A 15,223-nucleotide genomic window follows, 5' to 3' on the forward strand; every position below is an offset into this window, starting at 1 on the left:
TGCTGGTGTGAAAGTGTGTTTGTAAATGCATGCTTGTGTTTTTGGCAATTGTGAAAAGCTTGCATGCGACTTCCCTGAACTTTTGAGTCCTACTGCGGGGCGTAGTGTACGCTAATCACAGAGTGATTGCCTCACACTCTGCCTATTGAGTTTCCTGCCATCCGGGCCAGCTATGTTGGAGGAAACACGAGCTTGTCCTCTACACTGAACACATGGCACGCTGCAGAGATACAGTGCTCACACAGTCATTTCTGCACCAACCCGCACAAACATTAGGATGAACACATAACATAGCTAGTGCCAGTGTGTAAAAGAAGGGTAAGTAACTTCCAATACCAGCAAAAAAAACGAATCAATTTCAACTACGATACTGCCTGCCAACGTTTTTGGATTGGCTGCAGTTGAGAAAACTAAAATGCGGAATGTGAACGCCTGCCAGATCAACAAGTATCTCGATACTTTTTCACAAAGACATACGCGCACACACACAGCCTCGGGGGTGCTTGGCATTAAGTTGGCATTCTGGACCTCCCAGTGCGTGGTTCTGCTTCCCCTGACACACTAGCAGCTAGAGATGAAACACACATCCTGGCTCAGGTAAACTGCAGAGCAAACCCCAGGATTAATGATGCATTCCAATTTTACAACAGTATCTAGGTTGTGTGTAGGAAGGAGCAGGGATTTCTTGTAGTGATGCGTTAATGATTGTTTACATGCCTCGCATTGCTCCCAATACAGACACGTTTCTAAAGGCCAACTCATTTCAGAGCGCTCGTTAGCCGCGTTATGTCCTGATGCAGCAGCCTTCTCGATGAGGACTTGATTATGTTGGATTTGTTTTTTAAGGGCAGACTGCCCGCGCAAAAGTGGTTGCATCTTTTGTTTGATTATTTGCTGAACAAATTTATATTTTCAACAATCCTGTGCTCACCTTTTAAGTGAATCATACCCTCAAATATCACTCCCAAGTAAGAAATTGACGATGCCTTGTAAGAAAAGAATAACCATTTAACATGTGTAAAAAGAAGTACATGATTTTTTTATATTTCCTTCATAAAACCCTCAATAATTAAGATTCAAAATGCCTGTTATAATGTTTAATCTCCCCACCTAAAAGTTTCATGCAAGAACACAAAGATATTTGTTTAGCATGGCTGCATAGCATTTTGTAATAACATGTTTGAAAGGTTGAATCCATATGGCAGCGATCAAGTGAAGCCTGCAGCATGGCTTTGGATTTTAAAAAGGTCCAGCTTCTTCATCATGAAGGTGAACCATAGCCTCTAAAGTGCTGCTGTTGATGGTGCTGTTGCTGCATCTGACAAGAGTCATCCATTAAGCCTCAAGGACAGCGCTTGCATTAAGCTGAAAGCCTAAATCTTTATCACAATGATCATCTCTAATAAATCTGATTTTGAGATCATCCGTTAATCACCTTTCATGAAACAGAAATGATGCTAGTGTGTATAAACACGCAGGAACGGGAGATGATAACAAAGACAAGGTGGAAAATTATGGCAGCATTTGACATCGATTTTGTCAAAGCGTTAAAAAGGTAACTCACTTTCCTGTTCACACAATGCCACTCTGCAAACTGCAGTGTTCTCACCTGCAACTGGAATATAATGCCATACAATTTTCGCCATCATCATTATTTGATCGCACAGCGAATGCCAAACTATTCTCTGACGTTCACACATACACACAGGAATGGGCAGTGTGTGATTTCTGGAAGAAAATTGCACTGAACTGGCTTAACAAGGGTCCACTCAAAATAATCTGGGAAAGGATAGTCGAGCCTCAGAAAGGGTTGGATATGATGTCAGAAACAGAAAAGTTTCCTCCAACATAAAAAGTGCTAGGTGGGCAACAGAGAGGCCCAATGGAGAGTAGGTCACTGTCAGTCAAACTTCAAAGAAAGCCCAACTAAACTCTGAAGTGATCACTCACCTCGCAAACAGTCATAACATAAACCAAAGTCTAATACTAAGCCAGGGGAATATCTCACACACATAAAACACACTTGTTACCCCAGTCAGACGAGGTTGCCTCTCGACCATTGTGAAAACCAGACATGTGACCCAAATCTAGGACATTCTACCAAGGAGGAAGCAGTGCTGTATTTAATAGGAGAGCTTAGGAATGACTGTCATAACACTGACATAAAAAACATAACATAAAAAACCCTCAAAGCACAATGGCTTAACTTAATGAAAACTATTTTTTTCCCCATACGTATTAATAAAAAAAGGATTACCAGACTCAACTTTATCTGATTATCTCACGGCATTCCTATACTTTCGGATAGATATTGGCAGGGTTTTATCCAAACCGGGTAACAGGGGCGCTGCATACTTGTCAAAGTATGCAAATCATGTCAAATGGAGCGTCAGACGGGAGAGACAGCTTTGTTTTTAAGGAGCTCTGAATAAATAGGGCATGGATGTCCAGTGACAGGCAGCAGGCTTACACTGAAACTTTGATTTCTGAATTAGTTTATTTTACTCTCCTTTTTTCTGTAGAGGAAGTATTGAAACCGTAACTCAGGATTTATTATTATAATTTATTTATTATGTTGGTTAAGGTGCAATATATGACTCAGCAGCTTAAAAAGACATGAAGAAACTATTTGTTTTTCCGCTTCGCTCTAATGCATTATTTTCACCGGAAAGTGGGCGAGGTCGTAATTTTGACCGGACATGAGGTCAGCGCCCTCATACTATATTGTTCTAGAAAAACCCTGGATATTGGTATGCTAAAATGTATTTGTGATAACTAATTTGATACATTGTTTTTTAAGAATATTGCAATAGAGTCACCTAAGCAATGTTGAGATTAAGAGTGTGAAAACCACAGAGTGTACGCAAACATGTTGGCAAGCTAGCCGGGAAGTTGAAAAAATTAGCTTAAGCTCATGAATAGAAACAATTTATAATTAACGGGTAAAAAGTTGGAACTAATGGGTTAACAGTTGAAATAGCAAAAACTAATGATAAACAGTTGCATTAATTAGTTAAATCCAAAAGATACACTTTTGAAATAGTTAGTAATGTAATGTAATGGAGTAATGTAGAGTGTGGACAAATAAAAATGTTTGTCAAATTATTTGCTTTCCAGTTCAGCCAGAAATGGAAGCTAGCAGGCGTGTTTCTTAATATAGACCAGCCAAGTTAAAGACCCCTTACTTAGTTAGCTAACTAATGTACCATTGTAAATAAATTCAATGAACATATTGGGAACAGGTGAATTTGGTGGAGCTGTTCTTGAGTTTATCTAACAGGGCTGTTGGAGTTGCTGTTGTACAAGAAGCATTCTACAGCCTCCTCCACTCCTGCAATTGTGTTTCCACTCTGTCTGCAGTGAAAAGCCATGGCCCTAATGAAGACCTACATGTTTCGATACTGAAGGCCAACCAGAGGTCTTTATTTTGGTCTTGTAATTGTTCAGCTATTTCCTAGCAGAAGTACTGTGCGTGGCATGTGTGGTGGTATTAAACCCAATCCCATAATGAAGAGAATACCATGATCAAGAGGTGGAGTTTTGTAGAGGCTTGCCAACCCATCAGGCACTGGAACAACTCCATCCAGATTTCCTCAGGCGTGACAGATTACAAAAGTGGGAGCACTAAATCTCCAGCCTTTCTTCTGCATAGCCAACAATTTATCCAGCTCCTTATTTAGGGGTATTCAAGTAGAATTCTAGCAGTGCAGGTTTTTTTTGGAGATGTTTAAGATCTTCTTAAACTCTGTTTATGTCAAATCAATCCTGTTTAAGTATTTCTTTGCAACAGCAGAAAGGAAAGAGCATTAAAATCACTGGGATTGGAAATTTAAAAGGTCATTTGAGGCCTATACTCTCAGGTTTTTACCCTTGCAGTTATGAAATATTGACCTATATACAGTACACGTTGGAAGACGGGAGTAGCCATAGAGGGACTTTGGTCTGGGCCAAATTCTTAATTATGGGGATTTATAAGCATCTCTTTGCTCAGAATTATTTATTACCTCAGCAGATAGTATGGCAAAGCATGGGACATTTCCAATGGGAAGAGCTATACAGATGTGTTCTTTTTCCTCTTATCACATGCATTTAACACTGTTGACTTAATCATTAAAGCCATCAACTGTGCTTTCCTTTACCTTTGGGTGGTGGTAAACTGTGATAAAACCGTTTAGTGTACTATAAAGACAGAGTTCAGTAAATACACAATCATGTACAGTGTACCTTAGAGCTAAAACAATTCTAAGAATACTACATTACAAAGTACATTTTTTAGCAAAATTTTTTAGCAAAAAGGACAGATTCTGTATTCAGGATATAGATTCGGAGTATGTGCTGCATTAATCTGTTTAATTCCATAGTTACTGAATATTTAGGGGTTTAAGATTGTTTGGATGGAAAAAAACACAAATTTGAAGAGGTCACATAAGGACTTGAAATTCTAAGGGCAAGTTTTTAAACATGTAATCTGTTATTGAGGTAAACAGTCCACAGGTCAATGACATGGAAAAAGTCATTAGTTACTATCCTACTGTCTGGTAAAAATACAAATGGACAATTGTAAAGATGTTTACCTTGTCTTATAGATAGGGCCCGCACATGTTTATACCAAATGCTGTAACAATGAATCTACGGAAAGAAAACATTATCAATTCTTTGCAAATCTTACAAAATATCACATCTTTTCCTAATTATCTTGTCTCTAACGCTTACATACAAACCGAGTCATAATCACACTTTATCTCCTCTTGGGAACCCTGATTATCAACTGATTATCTTCTGCCCCAGGGGCATAGATATTGAAATTGTTATTGCTAGTTTAATCTCAAATCCACATGAAGGGAATCCCTCAGTACGCCCCTTCGCCTCTGTGTTTATGACACAGTAGAAAAAAGTAGCCACTTTATTGTCTTGGGAACTAGTTGTTTAATATGTCTGCAAATGTGTAATGACTTAATTTCTATTCCACCGCATAAATTGAGGCAGCTCTCAAGGAGAAGAGAGTGGGAGCTGCTCATTGCCAGTAAATGTCGGATGTCCTCGTAAAGTGCTCTGCTTCACCCTGGCAAAAATAAACCTCACGGGCCTGGTTGCCAAGTATTCCCGTTGATGAAAAGCCAGTTGTGAGTGGCCCCAGTTGTACCCGGCTGACTGGTGTTATTAGGAAAGAAGAGCGGCTGGGTAAACAGCCTCAATACTTTCTCTGGCCAATAAACGCTATTTTACAAATTATTATTTTCCCTTGGTAATCTGGAGGCTGCTGAAGCACAGTCGCGGTTGAAAGGAGGGGTGGGGGGGTGGAGTGGGGGTTGTTTTAGTTGAATTTTCTAAAAAGCATAATGTTTTCCCTCGTTATTTCTACTTTTGTTCAAAATGTATATAAAAAAACAACAATATTTCCGAAATGTGAATAAATAGATGCGTGTTGTAATTGTCATTGTTTGTACGATGCTTTGGCAATGCTGCATGTCATTATGGTCTTGCCAATAAAGCCATTTGAAGCTGACAGAACAGCAGTGAGTGACAACTGTACAATGGCACAGAGGAATATAAAAGACAAAAGGGTAACCATCTGCGTTGAAACCACTACTCAACTGAAACAGAATAAACCACTAAAGAACAAAGTGAAACCTAAGCTTCTTGGAGAACACAAAAGGGAGGGGCAAGAAAACCACAACAGTGAGAAACAGCCACAAACTTGGAGCATGCTGGCTGACATCTGATGAGTTTGTGTGTTGGTGGGGGGTGGGGGTGATACAGTATCTCGTAGACAGCAGGACCTCCAGTGGTCTGTGTGAAAACCGGTGCAGAGTGCACTGATAATCTCTTGTCGTGTTCACCATGACAGCATGCTTATCAGCAGTGGAGCTTCATGGGCCCCCGAACGCAACACAAACCTGCCACGACATCGCACTGAAAGGTTAGCCTCATTCTTCTGGGATAATGAGGTTTGAATTGCCAGTGAGGACACACTCATTACTCTGCGTGCCAGATATTACAGCAGGAAACCGCATGGAATTTCCTTTATGGCAGACAGGAGGGAGGAGGATACAAATGTCTTCTTGTGAAGAACCTGTATACAATGTTAGCGGACCTCGCCTACTTTCTGGAAAGCTTGGTAACCTTACCTCAATAGATTTCATATGATCGGGCATGTGGTGAACATCTCCTTTGTGTTACAGCTGAAACAAGGAGGCGATTATTTGACAGATAATATGTCAATATTAAATGCAAACATTTGCTATTGCTCCTCAAATGTGTTCTTTCAGCATAATAAAACTGAGTTTTTTTGGTTGGCCTAACAAAAGCTCTCTAATAAAGATGGCCTTGTGCATTATTACAGTATGTTGATAAACAAGCTATACTCTGCACTAGGGCTGAACGATTAATTGCGTTTGCGATTATATCGCGATATGACAAAACAAGATTTTCCAACCACAAAGGCTGCGATTTGACTGGTCACGTGATCTGGTCACGTGACTTGCGAGCGAGCCGAGCGGAACCGAGCGAAGCCGAGCAGGCAGGGAAAGAAGTCAACGCTGCGCTTGAACCTGTTGCACAATGGCCTCAGGCTCATCAGAAGAGTGCACGGCTGGAAGTTTGGTACCAAAGAGGGGCGGCACGTCAGTTGTGTGGAATTATTTTGGCTTTAAAAAGGAAGATGCTGCGCAACGTCAGGTATTGTGCAGAACGTGCCTCGCTACTGTTGCTACCTCACGAGGTTCGCGATTGTAATCACGATTGAGTTATTGCTTGTGTTTGTTGAAAAATACATGAGAAGAGGACCTTGAAAAAATAATCGCATATTAAATCGCAATTGCAATATTGAGGGAAAAAATCGCAATTAGATTATTTTCCAAAATCGTTCAGCCCTACTCTGCACCATCACAAAATCTATTAGCTGAGTTCCAGGGCAGAAACCCATGATCATCAGATGACTTTCTGCGGTTTGTTGCATTCACCCCGGCTGACTAGATCATATGAAACAACGTTCACCTCTTTATCATATGGCTGCTGTAATCTAATTAATCATAGGCTAAAACACAGACAATGCAGGGAGAGCCTTGGGGCCCAGCTTCAATTGGCAAAAGTCAGCTTAGGTCAAGCAGAAGGTAAGAGCAAGACAATAACAGGCATGTTATTCCAGGATGTGCATTCATGGAGGAAAGACAACATTGACCACATGTGATAATAACCTCTGCTTTTAAGCTACAAATAGATTACCTTAACCTACTTTGGTCATTTTCAGTGTCGTTAAATATTTTTAGATAACTTTTGAAAACAATGAGAAAGGTAAATCAGTTTTCCCAAAGTCCAACATGAAATCCCCAAATGTTTTGTTTTCAAAATATATATACACTGTACTGTCATAGTGAAGTAAAGGAAGCAGAAACAATTTACATTTAAGAAGGAAAAATACTGTTCCCTCAGGACATGTTCTTCCATGTTGAGGACATTCCATATACTGGGATGTAACTTTGGCACATTTTTCATTAATAAAACAAACATCTTCATTTAACTTCCAATATACACAGAGACACAGAAAATGAGGAAATGGGGAGCAAATCCTAGGATCACCCTACTTACACCAGACTCAGTTCAGGAATAGCTCTTGACATATTGGCCTACCCAGCATGCCCTCTGCCACACTAGACAGCTCTGACATCATTTTACAGCATGATACAGACCAGGACATCAGCTGCACACAGCCAAGGTTATATAAGTGAACGCTCTATGTTTCTAAGCATTAAGCCCCACCGTGGGGAATAGGAGGGGATGCGAGTCGAGAGAGGAGGGGTGGAGGGGGAGTTTAAGGAGGAGGAAACGGAGTGAGGAGGCCAGGAAAAACGAGAGACAGAAACAGGGTCACAAAAAGAGAGGCCCACTGGGGTTCTTGCTGCTGGGAGAGACTGAAGAAGGTCACCCCTAGCCCCCCGAAGGAGCCCCAGCCAACAGGAAAAAAGAAAAGAAAAGAGCGGAGTAAGAGGAGACCAGGTCACATGGGGCTACACCCATCCACCTTCTGTGTTCTCTCTCATGTCCAACACTGTTACATCACTCAGTATTTCCTACGTACTTCTTTTCAATGCATGGAAAATAACTATTTACATTAAGGGAAAAATGAAGTGCCAGCGTGTGCGAAAACATCTCAGAAGTGTTTCTATGAGAGTGTCTGTTTCTGATGGAAGACTTTTGTTTACATAGGTTCCGCACTCTCTGTAGCCAACGCTTGGTGTATTTAAAATCCTATCTATAGAGAAAATGTTTATACTTGACTGCTGGATTTGACCAGGGCTAATAATCAACCCAGGGAAAGAACACTGCGATTTAAACAGATGGCTAATGATTAATGAACAGTGGGCTCTGGGTCCGTACCAGCTGATCTAACATAAATTAACTGTTTTAGTCCCGTTCTGTATAAATTCCTGACACTCTATAGGGCTTTGCCACCACATACATTTACATAATAATGACAGAAACCGTTTTTAGAAATAAAGATGTTTTCAATCTCCCAAACGCCTTTACACTTGAGACCTTTTAGAGAAATAAATAAGCCTATATCTTACTTTAAAACCAGCATAACTTCCTTTGTTGTTTCTACTTTAATTTCCATAAGATGACTCAAAGAGGGATGTTATTTTGGGCCTAAATTCTTCGTGTATAATGAGACTGAGACATTTTTGTGAGGACATCTCAAGTCTAATGATTTAAACATCTAAGAGTCTAAACTGTTTTTTGCATTGGTTACCATGTTGATGGGAAAATCCACACACTGCCTTTTAAAATAAGCCTCAGAGGAAATGCTTCTGTTGCCAGCTTGATGGATTCAACTGAGAGAGCATACAGCTTAGACTGTCACTTTCTATCAGCACAGAGCAAGATACTACTGTGAAAATAAATGTGACTGAGAATGGACACCCTGAATAAGGCTTGTGGGCAGAGTGGTCACATTGAGTGATTTAATTATTACAGCACTGTGATGTAGTGATGAGGGACTTCTCACACACAAACAGCTGCAAACGCACTAAGGAAACTGTCACCATTATATTCATGATCTGCTGCACTGAGATTATTTTCAGTGGGGATTTGGTCTGAGTGAATGATTAAGAGTCAGTGCTGTCTGTCTGCAGCCAGTGAGGGCTATGGGACATCACATCAGGCTGTATTATCAGAGTGTTTCTTGGCAACATTAAGAATTTTAGTCCTTTCATAATCAGTGCAGTCATGTCGAGACAACTTCCAGGGCAACGCTGCCTTTGTTTAAAAAAGTACCCCCTTTTGTATTAAGTTGTACAGTATTTTAAGGCCATGTTTATCTAAAAACACACACATACAATTGTACAATTGAGTCGGAGCGTCTGTGGTAATTTAATACCCGACCCAGACAGTTTTAATGCAGTGCACATTGAGTGTCGCTAGAACACTGTGTTCTGATATTGGTAATTTGTGATACATTTCAACTGACAGTGAATATCTGGGATGCACTGGAGATTTCACGTACAACAGACAGTGATATGATGGTGGAAAAGAAAAGACTAATTACTGTAAATACCAGACTGTTAGCATCACACACACCATTATACACATTGATGAACTATATTTTTAGAGATGCATGGCAACAAAATAAATGTTAATAACACTGATTTCAAACTGAGTTTGGTTTAGAAAGCTTTATGCCAGCCCATAAAATTAGCAAATTCAACTCCCCTTTCATTACAGCCTTAAATGAGATACCTCATTGAAAGAAATAGAAATATGAACACTAGAATGATGTTAATGGTCTTACAATAACAGTGCAAGTAGGCTATGCATTAAACATTCACTTCAACACCTGAAGGAGAAAATGAGGACAAGAGAATTAGGGTCAAGAAACATAGCTGAGAGACTTCCTATAGAATAGATAATTTCCTATGCATTATGGGTGTATCATAGCTGGTGGTCTTTATCGATCAGTCTGTATGCCTCCGTGTGTGTGCACGTGTGCATGCGTGATTGGACCATGCGCGCGCCAGAGTGCAGCAGGCATAAATCCAAGTTCAGGCCTGTGTGCAGCACATAGTACCACAAGCATAATACACTTAAAGGAAAAGGACAGCATGACCGCTGAACATTTCTACCCGGCAGTGTCGCCTTGTAATTGACAACTAAGCAGGAGGAAACGTCAACAATAGTTGCGGAATTGCTGCAGACCAACAATTAAACCCAGCCTACTGTACTGTACATCGTGTGTACCTTGGCTGCTGTCAAACCTGCCCCGGCTACTGATGCTAGCAACGCCAAACAACTGCACACACCACGCTGTGGACGTCGGGCGGGTTAAAGCCTTATTGCGACACTTACCGTCGGTTACCCCCACGCGGACTGGACACCAGTTCGGGTTGGGTATTGGGGCATTAGGCGGAAATGAAGCGGGAGAAAGTCAGAGGGGCTCCTCCGGTTTGTGCACACAAGTGTAGCGGCAGCGCTACACGTCTCCCCTCACTCCGAAGCCCGGTCCTCCGCTAAGCTGCTACGCCTCGTACTGCCAGAATTATCCCCTTCCGCACACAGCTCCGTGTCCTCCTTTCCTACAAAGCTTTTGCATGAAAATGAGTAGTTTGTTCCCCCTTTTTCTGGTGCCTTTCAGTAGTGTTTGGATGGGCTGCAACGACAGGAGCGAAAGAAGCAAAAAAAAAAAGAAATACTACACGGTCGCTCCTCCCTCTGCTTATGTTCTGTACAGTAAGGGGAGCTATGCTGGGTTACTGCTTATTAAAACTATCTACCGCTCTCTACAGGAACACCACTGTAAAACACAAACTGTAGCCTGCACACAAACACATGTCGAGGCGGGGAGATGAGAAATGCGGAACATCCCCTTGCCCTGGGTCGCTTTTGCTTTCCTTATTTATTGACTTCATGATCAACGAGTCGAAGCCCCCTCCCTCCCTCCCCCATCCTCCTCCTCCTCGGGAGAAGTTGAGATCAGTCCACCTTGTAGGTAGATAAGACTCTATAGCACTGATGAACGAATACGACTGGGCTGTTAAATCAATAAAAGGGCGTTTTTCAGAGAAATATCTAAATAACTCAATTATCATCATAGACAATTTATCAGGACAATTGTCAACAATTTAGATTATTGATTGATTGTGCAAGTCAGGTATCATCAAACACACCATTCTAAGGATTCAGGTATAACATTCCCTGTTTAAATGTTATTTGAATGTCTGAGTTTTGAACTAATGGTCGGCCATGAAAATAAATTAGATTTGGAGTTGAATTTATGATTGTTTTCAATACTAATTTCCAGGTTTCATTATTTTATATTAATTAAATGTTTCTCTTTAATCAATTGTCTTCGGATTCTTAATTTATCTCACTTAATGGTAAAAAAAAAAAAAGATATTCTATTTCCAAAGAAAAATATGGAATCATTACATCTGTGAATCTAACAAATGCCTCAAATTAAAATGTTGACAACTTCTTGATGGTTGACCAATCATTACGGCAGCTTTTTTGAAGACATTAAAAGACTGCAGACAAAAAAATTACTTTTGAAAAAATGTGAATTACTCAGTGAAAATAATCCATACTAATCACCATGTAAGCAATACTTGCAATGCAGGGATTGTTATCACAAAAGACAAGCAGAGGAGAATACATCTGAGTGTGATCACTCTAAATTAGCTTTTTTGCAATAATCCCTGGATTATTTTTCATGATTGCAATTATTTAATTGCTACCAACAAATATGCGGCTGTACAGACCAATAGATAGATAGGATGGAAAGGAGAAGGAAATACAGAATATAATGCACTCCATTTATTTTGATTAAAATAACAGCTGGACAAACAGAACCTATAAAATTACCATAACTACTTCATATAGGCCGCAGGCTGACAACGGAGCATCTTGGGAGCCTCAAGTATACTGAAGTCAATGCAGCCAAAGAGTCTCTTAACATATGGTAGTGTGCATAGTTTTTTTTATATACCATTTCGAGAGAAGTCCAATTGTCGATAAAACGTATTGCAGGCAGGGCTCATGAATAAAAATAGGTTTGATAGGATGGCCTTCGCTCTGTTTCAAAAGATTTCTCCCTCCTCTCTTTAGACTTGGAAGAAGTTCTGTGTGCTGAGCTAATGTATTCAGAATCAGAATCAGAATTACTTTATTCATCCCAAACTGGGAATTTGTTTCCGACTCGAGCTTCAAAACAGATATTTCTGTCCGACAAATCTAGCAGACAAATATTCAGCAAATCACAAGCTGTGAAAGTTGCATAATCTTGAAGCACTGAATGGCTAGAACTGATAAAAATTCATCTTTGATTGTTTTCAATAGCAGGGGAGGAGAATGAAAAGTCTACTGCTTTATCTGTGAAACTATCATTTCACTGACTCTGTTTCCATGTCTGGCTTTAACATTTCACTATGTGGAAGTGTACATAAACAGTGATACAGGAACTCGCTATTGATCAATATCAAGTGCATATAACAGTCATGTAGACTGTTATGCACTTTATTTCCAGGAAGAGTGTCTTCTATAGAACAAAGCAGATCCACTGAACTAGCTCCATCCATTAGCAGCCTAATCATCAGAAAAGGCATCTAACTGTGCTATTGACTCAAGTTTGCATTTGATCATGTTGATTTTGTCCCCTTTAAAAGTGGCCATTGCATGTGGGAATGATGTACAGGGCTTAGAATGCATATGTTATGTTTCAGTTGCTATGACAACTCTGAAGGACACCCATTACTGAGGGGCAAAATAACAAGATGCATTACAGATCTTCAGAGATGTTCATGTCAGATTTTGAATAGGAAGGGGGGACATAAGCTCAGCTGGAGCGAAAATTAGTTTGATTATTACTGCTAAATCTATAATCATTTTGCCAACCATATATGCACAAGATAACTATAGTATGGTTACATTGAGGAGAATAAAGATATAAGTTAATTGGCTTTCAAGGAAGTGTAAATGTAATACTTACATGTCATTGGAAGAGCTTCTGCTCACAGTGATCACAGTGATCACACCCTCTGTCAAAGCTGGCCATGAAACTTTCTCTAGCAGAGCCCCAACAGAATCCAGAGTCCAGTTAAAACAATCTGTTTTTTTAATACATCTGCAGCTTATATGAGGCTTCAACTAAATGATTTAGGAAGAATTCAGAGGGTAGATTGTCTAAGTTAATCTATTTTAGTATCAAAGTCCTTCCTTGTGTTTCCACAGACAGTGTTTTTGTTTTTAAGCCTTGGTTGGGGAACATGTCCCCATACAGTAGTCACATGTAAGGCAACCGTCAAAATAAAAATGGGCATGTTTGCAGAGAGAAAGATACCCTCTTGATGTGGCAAACTTTAACAGTGCAGTCACACTAGGAAGTGATTACCCCTCAAGTGATTATGGACAGAGGTTCTAGTTTGAAGCCACACCAGAGACTCATTGAGTCTACTTAGACACAGCCAGGCTTTGAGACAAATGCTAACCTTAGCATGCTAACATATCCACACCAATCTTTTTACCAGGAGCAATTTTTGTTAAAATTATCAGATTATCATGCTAACACTTGCTAATCAACAATCAAAAGGAAGTACAACTGAGGCAGATGGTTCATCGGGTTTGCAGGTTTCTGGTTCTGAACTGAAGAAAAGTCAACTCAAATCTAGATGAAAGTTATTACAATTCATCCGTCACCAGTATGAATATAAATGTTTGTTCAACATTCCATGGCAACCCATTCAATCGCTTTTAAAAAATGTCATTCTACACCAAAAAATGTCAAGCTAACAGTGACGCAAGAGGAAAAGTCAGGGGATGATCCAAGTCTCCAGGAAAGATTTTCTTTAAACCTTTTATCTCCAACCAAAATTGCCACACTGGAAACAAGAATCTGAACCTATACTTTGAAGAAAGTTAACTATAACTTGTCCTAACCAACTATATCATCAATGTGGTAAGATGTTGAACTAGCCAACACTTGGACAGCCCAGTCCTCCGCCGGGCCAATGGTGCATTCACATGCTCTTCGGAATGTCCCATTTTCTTAGTTAGGAAGTTGTTTGTGCAACATTGGTGTCTTCTTCGGCTTTAAGGGAATCAACTTGGATGTAGAAGGAAGATGTGTGACATTGTATTGTTCAGAGCATTAAAAGCAGGTCAATGGCCATTTTCTGAGTTCTTGTGCTGACTTGAGGAGGAGTTCAAGTTATTTACTCAATCAGGACAATTTTTACAACGTCACAAGTCTGTTGCAGGATTTGGCTCTCCTCCAAATTTTAAATGATTTCTTCTTTGGTTCATGCCCCAGCCTTCCACTAAGTATGAAAAAAAACCAGGACCAGTATTTATTCCATAATCTCGCTGACAGATAATTAAATCGAGCATAACTTTCTGGGCAGAGTAAAAAAAAAAAACATGCCAACTCTGGTGTTACAAACCTCTGCCTTGTGTGTCCAATCAAGCATATTAATTACCTTACCAGTCCAACCTTACTTCTGGCTGCATTTGATATGCGTCACTCTGCTTCCCCCATTGGCATTGAGCGTTGGCACTGTGACGCAAGTCGTAAACTGCAGAACCGTCTTAGTGAACATCATTCCCTCAAGATTGGGCAGTATAGATAGATGTTAATGAGTGCATAATGGACAGATGGATTATAGCCTTCTATATGAATCAATTCCCACCAAAGGCTGCACACAAATATGCACATAGCAGCTGGGACTTTTGAGGCTTTAAATTTGGGTTTACCATTCACCACCATTACTGAAGCCCCACAATTTAAATGTATTCAAAGGGACTATTGGATAAGTTAAATCGGTTTCCAGTGTTTTCTGCAAAGTCCCTGTGAGTACTGTGTTTTCTTGATTTGGTGTTTATTTATTTTAGATGGATTAACTGTATACATTGACACAAAAGTGCTAAATCTCCTTTGCTTAAAAGAGAGATTAACATTTTGCAATCCTGTAAACAGACTACAAAGATTTATTCTCTGTGCTTTTAATTAGCCATGTGTCATTCTGGTTGTGTGTTTAATTTGCCTGTGATCGTTATCAGTTAATTGCTTGTTAGTGCTGCATGAAAGTGTACATACTGTTAATAGTCTTAGCTTTTCTGTAAAGTACAGTCCTTGGATTAAAATGTGTGGTATAAATAAACTGTCTATTGGCAGGGTTGTTAATCATTGAACACTATCTATCAGTCCAAACACTGAAAAATGACCCACGCACGCAATGTT

General features: G+C 39.9%; 1 protein-coding gene across 2 annotated transcripts in view; it reads right to left on the reverse strand.

Moving 5' to 3' along the window:
* thrab (thyroid hormone receptor alpha b) overlaps window positions 1-10,711 on the reverse strand; it is a 134,750-nt gene extending 124,039 nt beyond the window's left edge. For both annotated transcript variants that reach the window (XM_063893547.1, XM_063893543.1), the window contains exon 1: window positions 10,342-10,711. The gene's annotated coding sequence lies outside the window, so the exon portion shown is untranslated. The remainder of the gene's footprint in view (window positions 1-10,341) is intronic.
* Between the last annotated feature and the right edge of the window lie 4,512 nt (window positions 10,712-15,223).

Source organism: Eleginops maclovinus, chromosome 10, assembly GCF_036324505.1.
Source record: "Eleginops maclovinus isolate JMC-PN-2008 ecotype Puerto Natales chromosome 10, JC_Emac_rtc_rv5, whole genome shotgun sequence".
Taxonomy (NCBI): domain Eukaryota; kingdom Metazoa; phylum Chordata; class Actinopteri; order Perciformes; family Eleginopidae; genus Eleginops; species Eleginops maclovinus.